The following is a 27,324-nucleotide window of genomic DNA, read 5'->3' on the forward strand; positions in this document are numbered from 1 at the left end:
GATACAATATAAGCGTAACCTCTCTATGGCCTGGATCGATTACCGTAAGGCATTTGATACAATTTCGCATGAGCTCATCTTGCATTTGCTCAGATGCCTTGCGGTAGGTACCCGATAACATATTGAGATGCATTGAACAACTGATACCACTTTGGCGAACTCGCTTCACTATAACATCTGGTCAAGCAAGCAGGGTGATTCCCTCAGTCCCCTTCTCTTCTGCATCTCACTATTGCCATTATCCGTTGCGCTCAGAAATACTCGAGGGTATAACTGTGGCACCCCCGGAAACCGGAGGCACAAGATCACCCTTCTATGGATGATCTTTAACTTTATGCATCTGGAGAGAAGGATCTCATCAGTCCTTGAGGGTGGTGGAAGAGTACACGCATGCTATCGGTATGAAATTTGGGATAGACAAATGTTCAATGGTCCATCTCAAAAGAGGACGATGCGGGGACTTCGGCGAGGATGAGCAGCTCGTAGATAGGAGCATCCTACACCATCTGGATGCCGGAGAGATGTATACTTACCTCGGGGTGGAACAACGCCAGTCACAAGAGGTAACAGCAGTGAAAAACTCTCTCCGCGGCAAGTATCAGCACAAACTTCGACAGATCTGATCATCGGAACTGTCGGGAAAGAACAAAGTTGCTGCAACAAATATGCTTGCCGTTCCAATCTCACTCTTCTCGTTTGGAGTAGTGAAGTGGACTCGGGAGGAGCTGTATCAACTCGACGTGAAAACCCGAAAAATTATTAATCTCTATAGGAGTTTGCATCCCAAATCGTCCGTTTCACGGTTGTACTTTCCCCTACAACAGGGAGGCCGTGTACTTTTGAGTTTGGAGTGTCTACATGACAGAATGGTCAGAAAGCATGGATTGGAGCATTTCTCCTTAGGGCAGCTGCCCGAGCAGCTGATGAACTCGGTATAGTTTTCGACTCTGAACGAGGTGACCACAACTTTGTTACCGAGTTGGAACCCGTTCAGCAAAAAGCTCAGATAAAAACCGCAGAGATCACCTTACTTCTGCAGAGATACAAGGATAAGCCACTGCATGGGGTCTTCTTTAATAACATTGAAGACCTTGGCTTATCAAAGCGCCTGACCTTTGCTTTTCTCAGGTCGAGTGGGCTGAAGTCGGAAACTGAGGGGTTCACCATGGCTTACCAAGATGGTGTTTTCAACACCTTAGTCTACTGCAGTCGCGTAATGGGTATAGAGGCTCCTGACATAAGGTGCAGGGCCTGCCGCGAGGCGCCAGAGACTCTAATGCACTTGCTATCAGCATGTCCAGCATATGCGGTCTCGGCCTATATCCATCGACATAACGCGGCCCTAAGAGTGCTATATTACCATCTACGCCACTCTTACGGTATTGACGAGATACCGGTGTTGCCCTACGCTCTGGGGGATATTGAATCCGTTGTGGGAAACGAGAAGTGCCGAATTTATTGGACCTATTCGTTCCCCACCCTCAAGCTCATACAAGCTAATAAGCCTGATGTAGTCCTTCTCGATCACCAGAGCAAAACGATATTTGTCGTGGAGTTTTCAGCTCCTTGCGAGACGAATATCGTCAGAAAAGAGGAGGAAAAACGGATAAAATATCGAGATTTTCTCTTCGAACTCCGCAGACTCTATCCAGATCACTCTGTCAAGATGGTTGTTCTGATTATTGGAGTCCTTAGTGGAATGATGTCCTCTCTACTCTCGAATCTCAAAATCATACCGGCTTGCCGCACTAAGGCAGAAATCTTAGCCGCACAGATGCAGAAGGCTGTCATTCTTGGCTCACTGCGTTTGCTCAGGGCACATGATTCTCGGACCGAATGATCACTTACCCCAAGGTGTGGGGAGTGGTCATTGGTTGATTAAGCTGGCGCGCCCTCCCGAATGTATCGGGGCTTCGGGGAATAGGGCCTGACCAGCGCACACTACGGTGTTTTATGTCCCATCACATATTACAGTTAAAAACGTGTCCTTTAATGAAGATATGATTAACAAAAAAGAAAAATTTTTCGACATATACAGCGTGACTCACGGTCGATGGTAGGTTAGACGTTTCTGGAAAACGCAATGCATGATTTTTCTGAAAATTCCACCTCTCACATTTCCTTACCTGTTCTATCGATCTAAAATATTTTCAGCATTGCGGCGTTGCCACTTCTATCAAAAAGTCCTAGCAATTATATTTTTTTTAATGGAACACCCCATATATTAATACATTTTTGGAATTGCTCTAGTATTTTAATACTTTTTTGTTAATAATGTCCTATACCTATCTTTATCTGTTTTCGAGATAAAAAATAAATTGTGCTAAATATGATCCAAAACATAGCCTTAATTTAAATTAAGTACATCAGTACTCTCAATTCATGAAAAGTTGATATTTTGATGATAGTTTGGACAAACTCGAAATATTCGAATAACACCAAGAAATCGACTCCATATCATACAGCATATTATTTCCATTGTGCATAAAAGTAGTAGAAAGTTCATTTTTTCAAATGAAACTCCCTGTATATTAGGTACTCGATAAATTGAAGAAAAATGCTTCAGGATGATATACATGTCTCTATACCTAAATCGTCAAGTTTTCTTAATAAAGCCGTTTTTGTGGAAAAATCACTTTTAACAAATGTATCATACAAATTTTTTTGTATAACGTTACTGCTGATAATAAAAAAAATTATAGGGTGCATGAGATTTGAACACACGATCTTTGGATTACAAGGCATATGTTACAACTACATACGCCAACTCACGTTATTTCAAGGAGGATTATCGGTTAGTCATGAAGGACTTTCTACAGTTGGACTGAATACTACTTCGTCATCGTCAGTAATTTCACAGGGATTTAATATTACCAATAGCACGAACTGCATGTGTGAACTTTTTTAAATGATTTTTGGTAGGTGTTCTGATTGAAGTGTTTCTATCAAAGAGATTTTCAATAACAGTTGTACAAAAAATAATTTTTAAAGAATTTGATTTCTAGATAGCCGTAGAAATATCAAGCTTATGACAGTTTGGTGACTGTTATGAGTAATTGATAAATGGTTATTGACGGTGGTTCATAAAATCGCCAAAAATGAATGCAAATATTGATTATTCAAACGAAGTTCTTATGAAATTATTATATATATATATATATATATATATATATATATATATATATATATATATATATATATATATATATACAAAGAGAGATTTTATCGAGTGGGTATGATATAAAAATCAAAAATGAAACAATTAGTGGACACAACACTCCAAAAGTGGGGTAAACCGCGGACACGTGTTTCTGGCTATTGGCCTCATCAGCGCGGAGTAGCCAAGTGTAAAGATGGGCAACACTTGTTTGCCGACAGCAGGAAATAACACATATGCACGGAGTCAACAACAGAAGCCAACCGCACATTTGTGGTTCCAGTAAGAAGACCTAGAATTCCCAGGCTACATCTAACATGCTAGCTATAGCTACCTGCGTGACATCCGGGTCCAGGATATAAATACAAAGAGAGATTTTATCGAGTGGGTATGATATAAAAATAAAAAATGAAATATATATATATATATATATATATATATATATATATATATATATATATATATATAATATTATATTATATTCTTCTGTATCACTACTATTTCATTTTACTTAGCGGCTGTTTATACCTCAAATGACTTTCAATAAATGTTTGTTGTCTTTTTTTCTGTCTCTGTCTCCTGAAATGTAACTAACATATTGTCACGTTTTCCCCCGTGGGTTGCCCAATAATTGACGGCACTGAATAATCAAAGTTAACTTTATTCCACGTTAAATACAAAAAACACTTCAACTAAACTTCAACCATTATTTGAATATCTATCGCCTTACTGGATCACTTCGCGTACCGCACTGTAACGTCCACTTGCCTGTGGCGAAATGCTCGCGGCTAGCGTTTAAATATCGTAAACGAATGCTGTAGAAATTTCTGTAGAAAGTTTCGTCGAAATCGGTGGCATTATTCTCGCTGCTTCTAGAATGATAGGGAACATCGTACATTCGCGCGCTTTTAGCTACGTCACCATTGGTTTATGGCTACCAGTGGCGGCCGATGTTATTTTCTTTCGGGCATGATTCATAACACTACCCCTTTTCCTGAGGTTGTTCGCCTCGAACAACATTCCAAGAGGGACATCACGACCCATGTAAAAACTCAGCCTCTCTATGTGGGAGCCACACTGCATCGCCCTTCTTGAAGTTCACTGGCAGCGACTTTTTGTTCAATCTTATCTTCATGCTGTCGCTGGAAAGCTGTTATTTGGTCCTGGCAAATTCGTGTACAATTTTCAGTCTCTCCTTCAGGTCATTCACCTACTCTGAAAGAGATACCTCTTGAGATTCATAGAAAGGGCTGCCACACAATACATCTATCGGAAGCTTCAGTTCCCTACCAGTTAACAACATGGATGGTGTGTAATCTGTTGCGTCATGTTGGGAACCAATTTATCTCAGTCTCTTTGGTTTTCGGAGACAAACATTGATGGTGCGATTATACCTTTCGACCATTCCATCGGATTGTGGGTGAAAAGCAGTTGTTCTTGTCTTCTTTATTTCCAACATAGTCATCGTTTCCTTCCATAAATCCGAATCAAAGTTGCGGCCTTGATCCGAGTGTAGTTCTTGGGGAACCGTGTCTGGCAATTACCTTTTACAAAAGACTTCTGCCACCGTTTTGACCTCTTGCTTGGGTGAGGCTTACTACATCAGGCCATTTCGAGAAGTAGTCCATCATAACCATAAGATACTTGTTACCGGATGTGGTCATAGGGAGTGGTCCGAAAATGTCGACTGCGATTCTCTCGAAAGGGTACCTACTGAGGTACTGCGTTCAACCACCTTCAAACAAACACTGAGGTACTGCTTCAACTTTACTCCTTGCCTTTTCTTCGGACCCGTCCCCGAAGAGCACAGGTCACAGCCCTTACACCACTCTTCCACGTCTCGACGGCAATTGACCCAATAAAACCTCTAACTCATTCTCGCCAGAGTTTTATTTACTCCGAAATGCTCCCCAGTGCAACCATCGTGGAGCTGTTCAAGGATACTCGGGATACACGTCTTATGGAAAATCATCTGATATAGGTGGGTTCTTCCATCCGAGCTTTCCCGTTTCCGAGTGAGTAGGACATCTCGAGTGCTCATGGAGTCCCATTAGAGCCAGTAACTCTCTTTCTGCTGGAAGTGCTTGTAAATCTTTTGCCATTCCGGCCTCACTCCTTTGGCAATCCATTCTCGTACAGTTTTCAAGGCGGGATCCTCCTTGTGCGCTAAGATGATGCCTTGCCTCGTCAGGAAAGTAGTGTTACCCTCAGAGGCTGTTAACGACCGTACCACACCATGGTCAGGTGATTCCTCAAATTGGCTGTCCGTATCCCTGGACAAGGGACCTTTACAGATTGCTACCCTCCTGGTCACAGAAAACCCAAAGCAGTGGGAGGTAGGGGAGCTTATTTTCCTATCAGAGCTGTCCATAAAGAAGTCTCTGCCCGCTACCTTATCAAGTCTGGTGGAAAGTTCTTCATCAGGTAGTTGGGTATCCTTGTCCTGCTGGCTTTGGCAGAATTTGCATCCGGATATCAGGCATAGTCTTCTCGAGAGGCTATCTGCGTTTCCGTGACTCTTTTCTTTCCGATGTTGAATTTCAAAATCGTGAGTTCACATTTCAGTTAAGTTATGCAGCGGTCTGATTTTCTCAAAATCCTTCACGAAACGCCGGTAATAGCTACAGAGTCCAAAGAAGCTTCTTACGTCGTGCTTGCTCTTCGTTGTTGGCCATTCTTGCAATGTCATGATTTTCTCCGGATCTGTTTCAACTCCTTTTGAAGACACAACGTGTCCCAAGAAATTCACCTTCTCTTGGAAGAGGCAACACTTCTTGAGATTGATCTGTAGATGAATATTCCGTAGCCTCGTGAAAACACTCCTCAAGTTTGACAGATGTTCGTCAAAACTATTTCTGGTGACTATAATGTCATCAAGATAGACCAAGTATGTTTTATAGGTAAGTCCTCTCAACACCAACTTCATCAAGCGTTCAAATGTTGCGGGTGCATTGCATGATCCGAACGGGTGAACGGTCACCTGCTAATATCCGCTTTTCAGATCTAATGTTGAGAACCATCTGCATTCGGCCAAGATATTCAGGGTGTCATCTATTCTAGGAAGAGGGTAACTGTCCTTTCTGGTGACATCATTAAGCATCCTGTAGTCTATGCAAAATCTTGTCGATCCATCTTTCTTATTCACTAACACAACAGGTGACGACCAGGGGCTGTTTGATTTCTCGATTACTCCTTCCTCCAACATGTGCTTAACAATGGATGCATCTTCGTCTTGCTTTGTGAAGGGAAGACGTCTCGGTAGTTGGCGTATGGGCTTGGCATCGACAGTATCGATGCGATGTTGAACTAGATCCGTTCGATCAATGATTTTGCCCTTCACAGACATATCGTTCTCTTCCTCCACGAATCGGGTGGCCTTGCATAGTTCTCCTTCAGACAGATGGTTCCACATCTTTTTGAAAGAGTCTATGAGTTCCTTTGCGGGTTGTTGAGCACGCTGTAGAGACTTCTTTTTCGATTTTGTTGATTTTCACGATCGGTTCGCAGGTGCCTATTACTTGCCCTTTCTTGAGAGTCACCGTGTTATTATTAGGGTTGATTATTATTACTGGAATGGTCTGATTGTTACCATTCACGAGAAATCTGGCCACAATAATTCCTGCTTCAGAGCCGTTGGATGGCTCTATCAATGCTGTACCCAAGCCGCCATGCCCAGCAATTTCCGCTTGAATATTTTCTCGGTGTTGGGAGAAATTCTAGAATCTTCCAGGATAATCACCTTAACACTGTCATAAGGCTGAGAGGGCACGCCGAGCAAAATGTCCTCATTTTCCGACTTTCAGAAGTTTGTTCCTTATGTCCACCACGAATCCGTAGGGGGACATGATGTCTAGTCGCAAAGTGAATTCGTCGATGATGTTGGCCACTGATACCTTAGTTTCTATTTCGCACTGCTCAAGCCTAAGTCTCACTTCAGCTTCCCCATAAACTGTCAATTTATCTCAAGTGGCTGTTTCCAGAACAGGTGCTACTGATAATTTCTTCAAACTGCTTCTGTTGAAAACGCCGGCTCTCATTTTATCGATATCGTTGCTCCCGTATCGATGGTAAAAAGGCATTAATGATTATTCAGAGATTCGTCGACAACTGAGTTGTTACTGTTGCGTCCAATCATGGAAATTAAATACTTGAGGGCTTGGGATGCAGCAGCCAATGTACTTCTCTCACTGAATTTAGTTTTTCTAAACCCTGTCGCTCCAGTTTGGGTGATCTCTGACACCAGTCTCTTCTTTCATCGGATGTTCAAATGTCCTTCTCTGCCGCAGTTATACCATTTAGGCCGCCCTCTTGTCTTGGGCACAGTTCCATTCAACATATATTTCTTAAAGAGTTTTTCAAGACCTACCATGAGTCGATCTGCTCCTTCGTCCTCCTTTTCATTGATGGCCCTTACTAGAAATTTCCGGTATAAAAAAAAATCTAGGGTATAAATGATGGCATCATTCAATTTTTTATGACGTACCATTTTCAATGACTGCTGCAGCTCCGTGTCACGAACCTTTTCCATGAAACTATGGGCGCTAATCCAGTGAGTGAAGTTATCAGGTGCTTCTGGGTAGGCAAGCCTTACCGACCTTTCGACTTCAGCCCCAAAACTCCAGCAGACTCTCAGATGGATCTTGAGTTCTCACCTTCAGTTGAACTTGGTAGACTTGTTGAAGGTGCTCACTACCATATCTGACCTCCAAAGCTGTTATGATAATCCTTCTGCCTATTCACTGGAATATTTTGCAGAATTTCAGAAGCCTTTCTTCTTAGTGCCAGTATGAGAGCTGTTGCTTCCTCCTCATTTCTCCACCCATTATTTTCCGCAGCGGCCTCAAATTGTCTACGATAAATTGACCGTGAAAATTCGCCATCGAAAGTTTGAGTTTTAATAAAACTACTGCTAGAAGGAGATGTCGTTTCCGATTTGCATTTTTCCACAGTTATCCTTCGAATGTAAGTTCAACCAAATACGTTAATTTCATTAAAAAAATTCAGTGTATATTATCATTTGTTGAAAAAGCAGAAGTTCATTTGATTGAAATTTTATTAGATTGATTGTTTAATTTAATCTTTTTTATTTTGTCGATAAATAATTGGAACACAAAGTAATGTTTTTTCATTTACAAAAACTATGTAGAAATTTCGGGAAAACACTTATTTAGTAATTAGTTAACCTTACAGTTGAAATGTTTTTAAATGTTAACCTTAATAAATATATTATGAAATTATTCGGCAAAGCAACCGAATATTCAGACGAATACGAACATGAAAAAATATGTCAAATGCACCTAATACAAATATTTGGTCGAACATTCGGCACATCACAACTTTTCTCATTATGAGTAAGCATGGACATCTCCTCCTACAAAGACGCCATCTATGGGACGAAAAATCACTTATATTTACTTTATATTTATATTTGGAAGCCAAGGTTCGACATACACCACCGAACTAGATTCATCTTCTATCTTTCTCTGCAGTGTTACTGCAAAATAACTAGTGAAAACCAGAGCCAAAGCATAAGTTATTCAACATAGGACTCTTTCAATCTGCCACAGGCTCATCAGTGGTAGAAGGCTGAACCACGAACATATTCCGGACTCAACTGTCCTCAAAGGACAAGCCTATATATAAATAAGCATAGTCATCTCCCCTTTCGAAGAAGCCATCTGTGAGACTATCATATTTTTCATTTTCTTTAAGTACCTACCTTGTAATTTGGCACCCACATCAAAGTTACTCAGTTACTCTCAGCCAGTTTTGTTTAAGGAAGGTTTTGCCAACAAGTCAGTACAGACTCACTAATGGATGATTCCAGGTCTATATGATAAATTCTACAAACCCCTTTCAGAGGGTTCAGCAAGTTTGAACATTAACCCTTTCACTGCTTCACTAGCCCCTTTATTCATTTCGAATTCGTAAGTATATTGAGTCAGCTGCGGCCTATACGAAGCATTTGTTTGCCGTGCCGTTGTCCGTGCCTGGAGAAGGATAAAATCCAGAATCTTCATGTGACCATACATATTTTATAGAAAACTGGATCTGTTGAGAATCAAACCATTTTTGAAGAAACACTCATGCAGCATTTGAATCCGTGTCATTGAAGATGACACGGCTTCAAATCTGTATAGACAACATAGTTTTCTGTACTGCTCAAAGGACTGATAGTGACTTCTTTAGCTAATCGGTCAGCCTTTTCGTTTCCTATTGTACCTACATGAGAAGGGACCCATATAAATTTTATGACTATCGCTTTTCCATAGAGTACATCGATCAGTTCTTTTATATTACGAATGATAGGATGGTTGAAGTATAATTGGTTGATTGCTTCCAGGGCACTCAAAGAGTCTGACATAATCAAAACGTTTATGGAGTTGCTCTTCTCTATGTACTTTAGTGTTTTCGATATGGCCTAAAGTTACCCAGTGAACACTGAGCTTTCTAGGGGGAGTTTGAATGAAGAACCAGATCGATGACTGGTAAAAGCGGCTCCTACGCCGTCGTCATATTGGATGTGTACTTGTAGATTGTGTCAAACTCTTTGTGTTTTGTATGAATCATTTCATATAGATTACAGTCGATGACTTCGCAACTCATGTCTACCTTTTTGAACTGGTTGAGTTTTGTTTAAATAATATTTTTTGAAGTAGTCCATGGGGTTGGGTTAGGGATATTCGGGTTGGAGAAGGTTTTTGGTTGATGGAGGTTCAAATTATGTACATGATACTGATTTTGTCTCTCATAAATAGCAAAGTCAGCTCTTTTTTTATGTTGACGAAAATCTATTGACGATCACATTATGGTATACTAGGTTTTCATAGGTTTCATAGTTTGCTGTTATGGAAACAGCATAGGTGAGGGTTAAAAACTGTCTTCGGGTTGCTGAATATGATTGGCCTGATTCACATTGTAAGCTTTCGGTTGGACTTGTCATCAACATATTTATGTCTACACCCCAAGTTTTCAAAGCAATGGTTCTCATGGAGTTCAAACCATTTTGGCATAACATTTTGAGGTAATGGATATATTGTTTTTAGCTCAGCTTTAAATCGAATAACATACTCAAAATTTTGACCTGGTTTACGTAGGGGAGGGGGGTATGATGAGTACGTTAAGGGAAATAAACAATAAAAAAATTAACACAAAATATTTTTAATGAAAACTAATGATAACTCTTTGGTGACCTATCAATAGGTTTCTTCTGGTTCTGTTTGGAAATTGCGCAAGACATGCTGCGTACAAGCAAAAAATCTCAAACAGTCCGAAATAATCTCGGACACTTGGTTAAACCAGAACGCATTTTGAGGAGATCACTGTGCCACCTATCTTATATATGAAGAGAAAATACTGTTGATCATGTCCATTTTGTTATGTAGCGTATCCTTGTAGTCAGTTCCAATGTTATCTAACCCAAATCATCAATTATTTGAATCAAATAAACAAAAAAAAAATACTCTAGAAAATAGCCCAAACAAATTTCCACATGAATGCGCATGAGCCACGGGAACAGTTCTCAACAGTTCAGACTTGAGACCAAGAACGATTTGGGACGGTTCAAGACAGTTTAGGATCATTTTGCAGTCGAAACCAGAATAGAGGATTCATCAACCCAAAATTATACTCAATAAACCAGAACGCTCTACATCAACTGCGCATGATCCTGACGTCTTAGAACCTAAATTTCGTAAAACCAGAACAAACCTAATTTATTATTTGACACCGAATTTGGTGAAGTAAGAAATCAAATAATATTTTTAATTTTAATTTCGCAAAATCTTCATGAAAACTCCATTGTGCCCCAGGGCAGTATGGGGTATCCAGTACGGGGCAGTATGGGGTACACTATTTTATTTGTCACAGAAGAAGCAGATGGATTTCTTCTAAATCTGCGTCATCAACTCCTGCACAGGCTGTATGAACCCAGCACTGTCCACATAGCTGGCAGGCCACCCAACGCTACGAAAACTCCAAATAAGTGTGGTTCGAGTCAATACAATAAATGCATAAGACATCCTCCTCAACATTTTCTCCATCAGAGCGAGCTATCTGAGACTTCTGTTTTTTCGAGGTGTTTCAACCAGGGATCATTTGGATTTGAACACATCTTTGTCCGTTGAAGTTGTTCACGTTCTTCTAGTTCGTTTTTGTAGGGGATTGAAGTGTGAACAACCGTTTTCCTTCTGCGATACTTTTTTCTCATTTGTTCTCATTCGTTCGACTGTGGGGATAAGGAGAATGTCTTGAGAAAAGCGTTTTCAAAGGAAGTTGTTTAATTACGTCATACTCTTCGAATTGGAGATCGGGAAACGCTATTTCCGTCTTGTATAGATGGTCCAGCCTGAGGCTCTGAGATAGGAGTTTTCTGATATAAATGTGTCGATATTGCAGATAAAATAGATTCAAGAGGTAGGGGAGGCGACAGTGGTTGTTGAATTTCAGCAGTTGAAGAAGTTGTTTCAGCCTTATCATTTGTAAACGGTATGTCTGTTGTTGATGCAGCTGAAAAATCTGAATCTGTGAAATTATTCTAGTTTAATGGCCATATCCCACATAACTTGAATGCATTAATTTCAAAATTAATTTAATATACTGAGTGGATTTCAAACTTTATTATTTTCCTTTGGATTAAAAATCACCATAATATCTTTAACCTTGATGATAAATCTATCGACTCAGGTGTTTTTGAACCCTACATATTGGACCGTAAAGCTCAATATATTATAATTCACAAAAATTTCAAAGCCAGCGAAAACAGTTCATATACAAGGAGAATCACACAAATAGGTTTGAGAAAACTCAAAGAATCATTCTCAGAAATGAAGCGGCAAATTTTTCAGCACAATCAAGAGGTTAATGTATCATCATCTTACATAACTGATGTATATGCTACTTAAGTTTCAGGTCATTTCCTGTGAGAAAAGTTGTAGCTCATAAACAAACATCTCCCGTGTGTTGGTTTGACGATTCTCTTAAATCTTTCAGAGAGACATTGAAGAGTATCAAAGTTATCGATATAAATTTGTACAAAAAACTCAAAAGAGAATATCATCAACAGATGAAAATGAGTAAAAAACGGGCATATGATCTAAAAATAGATCATATGGCGGATAATCAATTATGAACGTAACAAAACAAAGGCTGTTTCAAAAACACCCCACATGTTTTCCGAGGATTTCAACAATTTTTTGTTAATATTGCGGATACCATCATTAAATCTCTGCCTCAGATGGACGTGGATGATTCAATTAATTTCGAAGAATTTCCAGTACCTTGTAACTCCTTTTTTCTCGGTCCCGTCACCGAACAGGATATTATGAGGGCGATTGATTGTTTGAAACCTTCAAATTGTTTAGATGCCCAAAATGTGAACGCTTGTATCATCAGGGAAACCCTACATATTATAATTTCGCCTTTTTCAGGACTGGTCAACCTCATATTTCAGACAGGTGTTTTTCCTGATGCTTTCAAATATGCGAAAGTAATACTAGTTCTCAAGAAGGAGGACCCATATTCCCTGGACAATTACAAGCCCACATCTATCATCTCTATTTTTTCCAAAGTCGTTGAAATAATAATGAAAAAACCTCTGTATGATTACTTCGAGAGTTACAACTTCTTTTCTCAGGGTCAATATGGGTTTCGCAAAAATCGTTCTACGTCTCGAGCTGCCTTTGATGTTGTTAGATCTATTGTTGAAGGATTCGAGAAGGGTGTGCACACTGCCATGAAGCTTTTTGATTTGTCTAAGGCTTTTGATTGTGTATCGCACAGTTTACTTTAAAAAAAATTGTATTATTATGGAATTGGAGAGGTATCTCTGTCACTCATAGAATCATACCTTTCAAATAGGTATCAGGCGGTTTCGTGTAATGATGTTACATCAAATTTTGAACCTGTTGAGCACGGTATTCCACAAGATTCAATACCTGGGTCCCTGCTCTTTGTTATTTATGTTAATGACATATGTAATTTCATGTCTCCCTATGAGTCCATTTTCTATGCAGATGACACAACTTCGATATATAGCGATTAATCATCATCTTACATTCCACAAGTAATGAAAGAAATTGAAAATCAAGCCAACACTTGGTTTCTAGCAAATAAATTGAAGTTGAATAGTGACAAAACTCAAAATTTTAAGTTCACCACTATAAGTTCAGCTAACAAAAGTGTAAAATTACTTGGCATTACTACGACAGTACTTCATCATGGCATCAAGATACAGATTTTCTCGCAAATAAACTATCTAGTGCAATATATATCCTTCAACTGCAAAACATCACAAGCGGTGAGATTCTAAAAATTACGTATTTTGCATTATTCCACTCAAACATTAGCTACGGTGTTATTCTTGGGGAAACTCTTCTGGTTCGATGAGAATTTTCAAACTACAGAAAAAAACTGTAAGAATACTGGCAAGTGCAGGTTTCCGGGTGCACGTATTATGCCGTTGCCAACAATATATATTCATCAGACGCTACTGGAAATCAGAAAAAATGCTCAGTTGCTAGATAAACAGTCTGACTTACACCAACACTTCACGAGAAATGCGGGCAAGGTAAGAACATGCCGTTATCGTTTGACCAGATCAAAAATGAATTCTGTTGATTACAACTCTCTGCCAAATAACTCTAAAGAGCTTTTAGTATCACCAAATACAACGATCATTTTAGGCAAGTTCACGTCAGCTATGTCTACTGTAAATACCCCTATTATCATAGGTGAATATTTACTTGTTTATATATGTACATAGGCAACCCCTGAGTTGCTTAATATTTGACTTCTTTGTTTTATATGTTTATTTAATAATGCCTATACACCTGACTTGCTACAAACGTAGTTAATGTAGTTAATAAACTATTCTGTTCTATTCTATTCAATCTGTCCTGGTTTTTTTCATGAACTTTTTGCAGGAGTATCCAGTCAAACACGACAACGACAGTTACATTTTCATGTGAGCGATCTGAATAATAAATCCTTGTAATGGTGAGCATTAGCCTTGTCAGTAGGAGGCACACGACTCAGTCGTTTTTTAATGAATTTCTGGGTGAGCTAACATCGCAAGCGGCATTCCCCACTGCCTCCTTCAAACACGGACGTGAGGCTGCGCTTGTCAAAAGCAGAAGCCATCTGCTACTCTACCTTTCAGGTAGAGAATGCCTTGAAATATAAATGTTTACATAGTATATGTCAATAGATTTTTGAAAAAAGTAGGGGCGGTTTTGTGGATGGCAACTATGATTGAATCAGACCGTGAGCGAGGAAAAACATGTTTGCTTCAAATTACTTTATAAATTCTAAAAAAGTAAGTCTTTAGCGCTGAAGGGCATCATTTTGAAAAAAATTATAGGAATGTCATCTGGACCAGGAGAGGAGTTTTTAGTTTAGTTATCGTCTTCGTCAGGTTGATTTGACATGCTTTCAAGATAAGGTTTTAAATTCTGAAAGTCGATTTTAGGGTTTTCATTGCTAGATAAGAGTTGAAAAATTGAATCTAACGTTTCAACTATATCTTTTGATGAGGTTAATATGTTTTTTTCGTGTCCAATGTAACTAATATATTTATTGTCCGGCCAGAAATTCTTTTAATTATTTTCAGACTCTGTCAACGGGGATAGAACTATTAATTTCTGATACAAATTCTTTCCAACATTGCCTTCTACTTTTTTCATGATGTATCTCACTTTGACCCTCAAGTGTTTGAATTCTTTCTGGTTTTCAAAAGTTATATCTTTTCTGAATGTGTAAAATGCTTATTTTAACTTTTTACTGTCTCTTAGCATTCCTGATTCCACCAAGAAAGAGCAGTATGTTAGAGATGTGGGATTTTCCGATCTTTTTCAGCGGCTTGCCTAATAATTTGTGAGAAACTACTAATTGTTTCATTTATGTCAAGGTTTAGCATTTCTTTGGAATCTATTGTTGAAATTTTGACTACAATGATTGCTGTAAATTTACTATTTTGCTGCTGTTTTGAGGGACCATTTTGGAGGTATAGAAATTAATTGTTATGTTGTAGCTCGGGAAGTATTTCCCAGACCGATGACATGAATAATTCTGGATCGCAGAGACATAGGTCGATTGGTGAAAATACCTCATTTGCGGTATTGAACCAAGTACCAGTTCTAGAACCAGTTCTACTATACTTGGATCCTGATTTGGTGATGATTTGATGAAAAGAGAAATAAAAATGTCTATTTTTTTACCACTTTTATTTGTAACTAACGTTACTGCAGTTTCGTCCTATATGAACATTCTCAAACTTATACAATAAATTGTTGAATGATTAATTTACCGCCGAGACCTATTGGAAACTACAATATGCGATGGAATATTTATATGTTTAAAATATGTTTTTCCGTTAACCAGCTGTTGCACCCCTACGAACGACAACCCTCAGAAGTCGAAACTTGTACGAGCTAAGGACCAACGAGGTCTTACCTTTTAACGTGTGATTCCTAACACGGGTTGGACGATAACAAGTGAAAATCGATCGGTAGTTCAGCCTGCGTCTTGAACTACCGACCAATACGGCGGATTGAATGAGTGAACAAAACACCCACGTTGAACCGATCGGCTTCCAACCGACCGAATTGGCCGTTACTTGATGAAAATCCATAACTTATTCAAGTAACATCCCATTGTGAGATTTCCACTGGACAATTGAGAAAACGCCAACACGTGTTTCGCTACACATACTCGTATGAACTACACAGTTCTGAAGTACGCCGTGGTTTCTGAGGTGACTAGCTGCTCGAACAGATGAACAAATCCATGTGTTTTATATAACATATATGATTATTATAATATTATTTTTTCCGAAATTCAAGCTAGTCGGCCCTGTCTTCGATGCCCCGATACATTGAGGGTGCACTAGCATTATCGACCAGACGACGCAATGAGAATGACATTCTTCTGCATAGAATGATTCGTCTTGACTTTGACCAGGTTGAAAATCTCTTCCCGTACCCTTTAAACTGTCTTTCGCCATGGGGGCGAGTGGTTCAAATCTCAAGGTGTTGTTATGCTAACGACATAGAGGTCAGTGACATCTATGCCGCTCTGGCCTTGTGTACCCCTTCCTGACTGGGGTATTGATGAACAAACTGTTCATTTTAACAGACGTCGTGGGGCCTTCACTCAACTGAGCGACGGGGCCTTCTGAATCGGGTGGGGTCGTCTATAGTGTAATCTACAGCTTCCCTAACTAATGGGTTATCATGAGTTTCCGCTGACTCGAAAACTCTCTGATTCCTCAACTGAATGGACTGCTGTATGGTTAACAGATTCAAATCTCTGCGGATGGCTTCATTCCGCACGAACCATGGAGCATTCACCAGCATCCTAATGATCTTGTTTTGCAATCTCTCCAGAATGGAGAGATTTGTCGGAGCGGTTTGTCCCCAAGCGCCTGAAGCATACATGATGACAGGCTTGAACATCGTGTTGTATAATAAAATTTTGTTCTTAAGGTTCAACTTCGATTTGCGGTTTATTAGAGGATAGAGCTTGGCTGTCCTCGTTTGCAACTTGCCTTTGATGTAATCAATGTGATTTGCCCAGGTGAGTCGGCGATCTACCCAAAGACCTAGGTATTTGACTCGCGTTTGCCATTCGATCTCCCTGCCTGAGATCGTGACTCTTGTGTCAGGAGAAACGTTTCGCCTCCCCAAGTCTATCGCCTGAGTTTTGTCTGGATTCACCCGAATCTTCCACTGTAGGTACCAGCGTTCGAGGTCGTCCAATGCGCGTTGCATGTAGACGACCGCCAACCCTTGTCCCATGGAAGAAGCGAGGAGAGCCGTATCATCAGCGTATAGGGAAGTCTTCACGTGATTGAACCTCGGGAGGTCGCTCACGTAAAGGCTGTATAGTAGTGGAGACAGCACAGCTCCTTGAGGCACTCCAGCTTGGATTTCCCTGACCGGAGACAGGGTTCCTTCGACTCGGACCTGAAATGATCTGCCTTTCAGGAAGGACCTAATCCACCGGATCAGGCCCCGAGGCAGGTCGAAATCGAGCATTTTATGAAGTAAGCCTTCGTGCCATACACGGTCGAAGGCTTTTGAAATATCCAGGAGGACTAGGTGGACAGTCTTCCTGTTATTCAGCTCTGAGATGGCATTTTCGACCAGTCTCAAGGCCTGTAACTCGGTGGAGTGTGCCCTCCTGAAACCGAATTGTTCGTCAGGCAGAACATTTCGGTCTTCAACTTCTTCAGTTAGCCTTTGCAGCACAACACGTTCAGCCAGCTTAGCCGCTGAGCAAAGCAGACTAATCGGTCGGTGATTCTGGGGAAACAGCGGGTTCTGGCCCTGTTTCGGAATCATGACAACTACGGCTTGCTTCCATCTTCGAGGGAAGTATCTGAGGGCGATTGAGCTATTTATTATTTCTAATAAGTATCTGATAAAGTTCTCCGGGAGCTGCTTCAACAACCTATTGTTGATTGAATCAATTCCCGGAGCCTTTTTTGGTTTGGCGGCTCTGATATACCCCCTCAGTTCTTCCTCCGAAGCTGGACGGATCACGTCGTCGTCGTTCTCCCTGAGGATACGCTGAACTCGTTGTTCCAGCCGGATATCACGGTCGATATCATCGTCCGGATCAACGTTAAGTTGGAACTGATTTTCCATTGTGTCTGCAAAGGCCAGCGCCTTCTCGGCGGGGGAGTAGCAGATACCGCGCTGTCCGTGAAGAGGGGAGGGGGCGGTTTTCCTCTTCTCGAGCCTGCGGGTGACTCGCCATAGCTCATCATCCCCAGGTTCAAGAGATTCCAAACACTCACTCCACCTCTCGTTTCTGTAATCAATGATGGCCCGTTTGACTTCGTTGGCCATCCTGTTAGCAGCAGTCTTGTCCCCAGGATAGAGGGTCCGCTGGTAAACTCGTCTGAGTCTGTTCCTCTCTCGGATAAGGTTCTTTATCCTAGGAGGAAACTCATTATAGTTTCGCAGAGGACACTCCGTCCTGGTTGTGGCTGCTCTGAAAGCGTTGTTCACAGACAGTTCAAAATCTGCCACTGCCGCGTCGAGACCGTTGCAAGTTTGAAGTGCCTCGCGGTCTGTAGGTGTCTCCACTAGATGAGCCTTGAAGGCTTCCCAATCCGTGGATGATCTCACGCGATATTCCTGAGGAGGGGGATCATCACCCAGCATCAGGATGACTGGATTATGATCTGAGTCTAATTCCGACAAAGTGTACACTTCGCAGGACATGGAGACGTTCCTGAGTAGTGCGATATCAAGTACGTCAGGTCTGTAATCCCCACGGTAGAACGTAGGCTCATCTGGACCCATCACTCGATACTCATGCCTGTCAGCATGCGCATGGAGCGCTCGGCCGTTCGTGTTGGTGACTCTGCTCCACAGATTATGCTTGGCGTTGAAGTCACCAGCAGCAATTGTGGGGGTATCTGTCGACAACAGCAGTTCATCCAGTGATTCTGGGAGTAAACGATTCCTCGGGGGGTTGTAAACTGAGATTAGTCTATGACGACCTCTTCTCAGTTGGAGTTCAACGCCCACGGCTTCTGTGCCGTGTAACAGATCCGAGTTAATGCCGAATTGTACGTGAGGAAGATTGCGTTTGACAAAAATGCCAACTCCTCCTCCAGCACGTCCAACTCGTTCTCTATGGTAGAAACGGTAGTTTGGGATACCAAAAGGCTCGTTGTGCAGGTGGGTTTCCTGCACAAGAGCGACATCGATGTTATGTTCTGTAAGGAAATTCGTGAAGTCAAGTTTTTTGCTGGAGATGTTATTGGCATTCCAAAATACAACCTTAAGAGAGCTAGGCAATGTTGGTTGTCTAGCCATTAACAAGTTTCAGTTATCACGCTGGTGTTCACCGTAAACATTTTCTCGAGTACGGGGAACTGAGTGAAGAGTTTCTTCATCTGGTCCAGAGCGGAGCAGATGTCACTAACCTTCGACGGACTAGGATCTTTAGGTGCTGGAGTCGGCTTAGCGGAGGTGTTGCCGCTCTTAGCCGCTCCTGCGTAGCTCATCCCCGGGCGCGTGCCAGATGCTCCGGCAGGACGCCTCCCAGGTGTGGATGCTTTTTGGGGGGCATTCGCTGCTACCTTGGTCCTCCTGCGAACCTTGGGGAACTCAGGACAACCTCGGTAGTTCGCGGTATGCACCCCCTTGCAGTTGTTACACTTAGGGGGTTCTGCCCTAGGTTTTTTGCATTCACCTGAAAGGTGTCTGCCGGCGCACTTGACGCAGATAGGGATGGCCAAGCAGTTTCTCTGGCTGTGTCCAAACCGCTGGCATCGATGACACTGTCCGACCAGTGTCCTCTGATGTTGGGGCTCAACCTTGATTTGGACGTTGAGCAGTTCCCTTTCGTCGTATATGTTCTTCTGGTTTTGGCTCACTTGAACCAAAACCAGAGGAAGCGGGCGGTTTCCACGCATCATGCGGGACACTGAGGTCGGTTGGTAGCCTTTCTCTACCAAGGCGTCCTCGATGTCAGCAGTCTCCAGGTGTTCTGGGACTCCTCTGAAGACGGCTCTGAGCTGCCTGTCTTCAGGCAAGGTGTATGTGTGGTGGGGGATCTTTTCCCTCACCAGGAGTTTGGACATATTCCTAAAGTCCTCTATCGACGAAGGCTGAACCTTTATGCCGTCGGCCAGGTTCACCGCTTTTGAGTAGCTCACTTTGTGGAAAGTGGCTAGTTTCGTGAATTGTACCCACTTGTCCTTCTGGCGAACGACAATTGGGGGAACGCGGGTTTTCTTCGCGCTTTGGGGCGCTCCAGAACGCGGACGGGGTTGGGGGATGTTTTCCGATTCATTGAGATTTCCAACCTGCTTGTTTGGGCCACCCTGTATGGTGGCGAGAGAGGTCTCGGATTTGTTTTCATAGTCGTCTATCGATACTTCCATCTCTCCGTCGATGGAGGATTCAGTTGTCGATATTTCGGATTCTGACGCACTGTGTCTTGCCTCTTTGCGAGGCTTGGTCTTCTTTGTTGGCCTTTTAGGCTTTGCTCCAGGGCTGCCTCTTAACAGCTCTGCTGGACTCAGGCCCAGGCGGTCAAGTAATAAACCCATAAGGGTAATTACTTCACCCCTGTCCCTGGCCATCAGGCTGTCAAGCAGTTCCTCCATACTGCTACGACTTGATAAGTATTGAACAACTTCCAGTAGCTGATGAGCACCAGGAGAGAATCGGAAATGAAATATTCAAGCGTACTCACCAGAGACGTTTTCGCTCACTCAAAATAGCACAACGCACCAAACTACGCCGAGCCAGAAACACTGCAGCACGGCTGAACATTCACTACGAAAATTTGCGTAAACACACTAGGTCGCTACGACACGTCTGCTCTTCACAAAGTTCAGCAATCGAATATATGTTATGTATGTGATTCTTCTGCATTTCTCCGTCCAAGATTTCTGCCTTATTAGTGCGGCAAGCCGGATTTAACTTGAGATTTGAGAGTAGAGTGAGCTTCAATTCACCAATGACTTCAATAATCAGAACAACCAGCTTAACAGAGTGGCTTGCATAGTCGAGTTTGAAGAGAAAATATCAATTTTAAATCAATTTTCCCTCTTTTTTTTGGATGATATTCGTCTCACCCGGAGCTTAAAATTCTACCACGGGGTTGGGAAATGATCAGTTCCAATAAATTAGCCACTTCTCATTCCCCACCACGGATTCAATATACTTCGGAGCGTAGGGAAACACCGGTGTTTTCGTTAATACCGTAAAAGTGCCATAGGTGGCAATGAAGCACTCTCAGGGCCTCGTTATGTCAATGGATATAGACCGAGACCGCATGTGCTGAACATCCTCACAGCACATGCGCCTTGTGGCAGGTCCTGCACCGAGAATACCTACCACAGAGAAGCGACATTAATGTCGGATCCTTTGATGTTCGATGTCCCAACTCCGAACCGAAGATTTTGAGTGATAAACAACCTGGTTCACTGAGAAAAATGACCTCTCAGCGATATACACTAATAAAAATACATACTCTTACGTTCTAGTATAGTAAATGGACTCACTGTGAAATATAAAATTATAGTGTGAAGGGCATCTTACCCCATTCAATTTTTATATAGCTAATTGAACAACTTTCGCTCTAATAATAGAGAATAGTCAACTATGTTGCCAATTTATTATTATTTATGATGAATTGGCTTTTAAGAAATGAATTAAATTACTTTATCTTGTAAATACAATTTATTAGATAGAAAATTAAAATAAAGTTAAGATAATAGAATAATGCTTATATTATGTAATCATTTTATATCCTCTGAAATAAATAAGTCCACTGAGGATGAATAGAAGTGACTATTGTTATTTTATGCAATCTTGACTTAAACTCTCATTAACAACATCAATACAATCTGAGGGTTCTAATTAAGTAAGGTTCCGGATGAAAAAATAATGAAACAAGATATTTTACCAAAATCTCTTAATTTAAAAATGTAACAGAATCTTAAGTTTCCTTCTTACAGTTTTACCTTTGGTATTATTGATATCTCTATTTCTTTTAGTCTATTTGATACTATAAAAAAATTTCATTATTATGAATAGCTTAATTACGTACATTTTTGGAAAATTTTCACAAGGATGAAGAAATTCTACATCCTTCATTAGGTTGAATAATATATTCGAAACTGCTCCCCCCGTAGAAATTTCTGTAAATCGATCGTTACATAAACATTCCAACTGATATACATATAAAATTAATTAATTCATCTGGTGGTGAGCGCAAATTTCCAAACATGTTTTTCCGTAGTATAAGCTTTAAAATAGCTTAACAGACAATTTACATCCAAAGTCTTGCACTTCGTGCTGAAAGAGTGACACACATAACATGTATGAACTTGACGAGCTTTTTTTAAAATGTATCCACAAACGTAAATGAATGAATTCTGAGTACATACATCTTCATATTTACAATCATAATCCGGAAGGGCAAGGGCTGGAGAAAAGTGATTCTCGTCTGATATAAATATATAATTTACGTTTGTGGATTGTATACTGATTAATAAATCATCTAAATCATTCTCACATTCTTACAATTCATATGATTCGAATGAAAATAATTTTGGCAAAACAACTTCCGAAATGCCCTTTGAAATTGTATGGGGGTCGGATTAACATTATTTCCGCATTGTTGTCTTACAGCACCAAAAAAATTTTCAAGACAATCTGAATTGAGTCGTCTCGTTTTCAAATATTTATAATTTAATTTGGAAAGCTTATCCCATATTTTAATTACACTATTCATGGAAATAATCCAACATTTTCTAAATCTGACTCGATTTGTGACATTTTTGTCCTCTGAATTGAAAATTTCAAGATTTTTCAAAAACGTTAGAACCTCTTCAAAAAAATCTAATTGGAATTTCGAACCTTCAAAACCGTTTTTGTATTTATAGGGATGTCGTAAAGAACACGAATTCAACAAATCAAAAAGGTTATTGAATGTCTATATTACTTGTATTGTACCAAAAGAAGAAGCAGGAAGTAAGTTCATTGCCTCAAATGCATTCATTCCACTGGCAACTGTCCGGCTCAGAACTTGTGTTGCTAGACTCACTTTCATTTTTTCAAAATTGTTTGCATTGATTTGTGATTTGGTGCGAATCTATAAAATTGCCCTATGTCCTGCTCATAAAAAAAAGACATATGACATTATATATTGACGTTAGCTGTCAAGTTGACAAGTCATTAATTTTTCGCTGCTCAAATTTCGAAGAAATTTTCCACAAAAACGATTATTTCTGGTTGATGATCAGCCAAAAAACCAATGATTATCTCTCGTGATAGTGTAGTGCGTTTGGTTATTGTGAGCAAGTACCCTCCGGACTTCTGGTGAGTACATTCCAATTTATCATTTTGTGAGACTGTTCATCATATCGATCGCCCTTGGAATTATACAGGGAGTGAGTTTTTAGTAGCAGTATGGAGGAACTGCTTGACAGCCTGATGGCCAGGGACAGGGGTGAAGTAATTACCCTTATGGGTTTATTACTTGATCGCCTGGGCCTGAGCCCATCAGAGTTGTTAAAGAGCAGACCGGGGCGGTAGTTCTGACGCCCTCTGACCCCCCAACAGGGGTCAAAGAGCTTCTTGAGCCCCCGCCACGGAGAGTATCCCTCACAGATACTTCTGACTGTGCCATTCTCTCTGCACAGCCTGTTTCAATACTTGTAGAGGAAAATAAGCCGCAAGAACCGGCAAACAAAAAGAGGCGACTTCCAGAAGAGTTTCCTCCCCTCCCGACTAAACCAGCCGTCCCGGCTAATAAAAACACCGGCACGAAACCCAAAAGGGTAGTGAGAAAATCAAAGCTTCGAGATGGAGCCACAAACAGTACTTCAGAGTCGGAACTTTCCACAACTGAATCCTATGTAGACGGAGAAGGTGAAATGTTTGTCGATGAAATCGAGAGTAAATCAGACATTACAGTGACGACTATACAGGGTGGCTCCAGACAGCAACACCATAGTTCAAATCAGGTTGAAAATCTAAACACACAGGAAAATGTTTCTCTCATCCCTCCGCGATCTGAGGCGCCACGAAACGCCAAAAAATCACGCGTCCCCCCGATTGTCGTTCGTCAGAAGGACAAGTGGGTCAAATTCACGAAATTAGCTACATTACATAAAAATAGCTACACAAAAGCGGTGAACCTGGCTGACGGTATTAAGGTCCAGCCTTCCACTATCGAGGACTTCAGGAACATGTCCAAACTCCTGGTGGGGGAAAAATCCCCCACCACACGTACACCCTCCCTGAGGACAGACAAATTAGAGCTGTCTTCAGAGGAATACCCGAACATTTGGAAACCGCTGACATCGAGGATGCCTTGATGGAAAAGGGTTTTCAGCCAACATCTGTCTCCAGGATGATGCGCGGGAATCGCCCACTTCCTCTGGTTTTGGTTCAAGTGAGCCAAAACCAGAAACACATATACGACGAACGTGAGCTACTTAACGTCAAAGTTAAGGTTGAGCCCAAACATCAGAGGACACTGGTCGGGCAGTGTCACCGATGTCAGCGGTTTGGACATTGTCAGAGGAACTGCTTAGCCATCCCCATTTGTGTTAAGTGCGCCGGCAGACACCTTTCAGGTGAATGCAAAAAACCAAGAGCCGAACCTCCGAAATGCAATAATTGCAACAGCGTGCATACTGCGAACTACCGAGGTTGTCCTGAGTTCCCCAAGGTTCGCAGGAGGACCAAGGTGGCCGCAAATGCCCCCAAAAATGCACCCACACCTGGGAGACGCCCTGCTGGGGCATCTAACACGCGCCCAGGGATGAGCTATGCAGGAGCGGCAAAGAGCGGCAACACCTCCGCCAAGCCGACTGCAACACCCAACAGTCCTAGTTCGTCGAAAGTTAATGACATCTGCTCCGCTCTGGACCAGATGAAGAAACTCTTCATTCAATTCCCCGTACTCGAGAAAATGTTTACGGTGAACACCAGCGTGATAACTGAAACCTGTTAATGGCTAGACAACCAACATTGCCTAGCTCTCTTAAGGTTGTATTTTGGAATGCCAATAACATCACAACTAAAAAGCTTGATTTTATAAACTTCTTAACAGAACAGAACATCGATGTTGCACTTGTGCAGGAAACCCACCTGCGCAATGAGCACTTTGGTATACCAAACTACCGTTTCTACCATAGAGAACGAGTTGGACGTGCTGGAGGAGGAGTTGGCATTTTTGTCAAACGTAATCTTCCTCACGTACAATTCGGCATTGACTCGGATCGGTTACACGGCACGGAAGCCGTGGGCGTTGAACTCCAACTGAGAAGAGGTCGTCATAGACTAATCTCAGTTTAAAACCCACCGCGGAATCGTCTACTCCCAGAATCACTGGATGAACTGCTGTTGTCGACAGATACCCCCACAATTGCTGCTGGTGACTTCAACGCCAAGCACAATCTGTGGAGCAGAATCACCAACACGAACGGCCGAGCGCTCCATGCGCATGCTGACAGGCATGAGTATCGAGTGATGGGTCCAGATGAGCCTACGTTCTACCGTGGGGATAACAGACCTGACGTGCTTGATATCGCACTACTCAGGAACGTCTCCATGTCCTGCGAAGTGTACACTTTGTCGGAATTAGACTCAGATCATAATCCAGTCATCCTGATGCTGGGTGATGATCCCCCTCCTCAGGAATATCGCATGAGATCATCCACGGATTGGGAAGCCTTCAAGGCTCATCTAGTGGAGACACCTACAGACCGCGAGGCACTTCAAACTCGCAATGGTCTCGACGCGGCAGTGGCAGATTTCGAACTGTCTGTGAACAACGCTTTCAGCGCAGCCACAACTAGGACGAAGTGTCCTCTGCGAAACTATAATGAGTTTCCTCCTAGGATAAAAAACCTTATCAGGGAGAGGAATCGACTCAGACGAGTTTATCAGCGGACCCTCTATCCTGGGGACAAGACTTCTGCTAACAGGATGGCCAACGAAGTCAAAAGGGCCATCATTGACTACAGAAACGAGAGGTGGAGTGAGTGTTTGGAATCTCTTGAACCTGGGGATGATGAGCTATGGCGAGTCACCCGCAGGCCCGAGAAGAGGAAAACTGCTCCCTCCCCTCTTCACGGACAGCGCGGTATCTGCTACTCCCCCGCCGAGAAGGCGTTGGCCTTTGCAGATACAATGGAAAACCAGTTCCAACTTAACGTTGATCCGGACGATGATATTGATATTGATATCCGGCTGGAACAACGAGTTCAGCATATCCTCAGGGAAAATGACGACGATGTGATCCGTCCAGCTTCGGAGGAAGAACTGAAGGGATACATCAGAGCCTCCAAGCCCAAAAAGGCTCCGGGAATTGATTCAATCAACAATAGGTTGTTGAAGCAGCTCCCGGAGAACTTTATCAGATACTTGCTGGATATCATAAACAGCTCAATCGCCCTCAGATACTTCCCTCGAAGATGGAAGCACGCCGTAGTCGTCATGATTCCGAAACAGGGCCAGAACCCGTTGTTTCCCCAGAATCACCGTCCAATTAGTCTGCTTTGCTCAGCGGCTAAGCTGGCTGAACGTGTTGTGCTGCAATGGCTAACTGAAGAAGTTGAAGACCGAAATGTTCTGCCTGACGAACAAGTCGGTTTCAGGAGGGCACACTCCACCGAGTTGCAGGCCCTGAGACTGGTCGAAAACTCCATCTCAGAGCTAAATAACAGAAAGACAGTCCATCTTGTCCTCCTGGATATTTCAAAAGCCTTCGACCGAGTATGGCACGAAGGCTTACTTCATAAAATGCTCGATTTCGACCTGCTTCGGGGCCTGATCCGGTGGATTAGGTCCTTTCTGAAAGACAGATCATTTCAGGTCCAAGTTGAAGGAGCCCTGTCTCCGGTCAGGGAAATCCAAGCTGGAGTGCCTCAAGGAGCTGTGCTGTCTCCACTATTATACAGCCTTTACGTGAGCGACCTTCCGAGGTTCGATCACGTGAAGACTTCCCTATACGCCGATAATACGGCTCTCCTCGCTTCTTCCATGGGTCGAGGGTTGGCGGTCGTCTACATGCAACGTTCATTGGACGACCTCGAACGCTGGTACCTACAGTGGAAGATTCGGGTGAACCCAGATAAAACTCAGGCGATAGATTTGGGGAGGCGCAACGTTTCTCCAGACACAAGAGTCACGATCTCAGGCAGGGAGATCGAATGGCAAACGCGAGTCAAATATCTAGGTCTTTGGGTAGACCGCCGACTCACCTGGGCAAATCACATTGAGTACATCAAAGACAAGATACAGATGAGGATAGCTAAACTCTATCCTCTGATAAACCGCAAGTCAAAATGAAATCTTAAGAACAAGATTTTAATATACAATACGATGTTCAAGCCTGTCATTATGTATGCTTCAGGCGCTTGGGGACAAACCGCTCCGACAAATCTCTCCATTCTGGAGAGATTGCAAAACAAACTCATTAGGATGCTGGTGAATGCTCCATGGTTCGTCCGGAATGAAGCCATCCGCAGAGATTTGAAGCTGTTAACAATACAGCAATCCATTCAGTTGAGGAATCAGAGAGTTTTCGAGTCAGCGGAAACTCATGATAACCCACTAATTAGGGAAGCTGTAGATTACACTATAGACGACCCCACTCGATTCAGAAGGCCCCGTCGCTCAGTT

The sequence above is a fragment of the Leptinotarsa decemlineata genome, unplaced genomic scaffold, assembly GCF_025532065.1.
Source record: "Leptinotarsa decemlineata unplaced genomic scaffold, Ldec_3_MD MMD2_P_RNA_scaffold_9, whole genome shotgun sequence".
Lineage (NCBI taxonomy): Eukaryota > Metazoa > Arthropoda > Insecta > Coleoptera > Chrysomelidae > Leptinotarsa > Leptinotarsa decemlineata.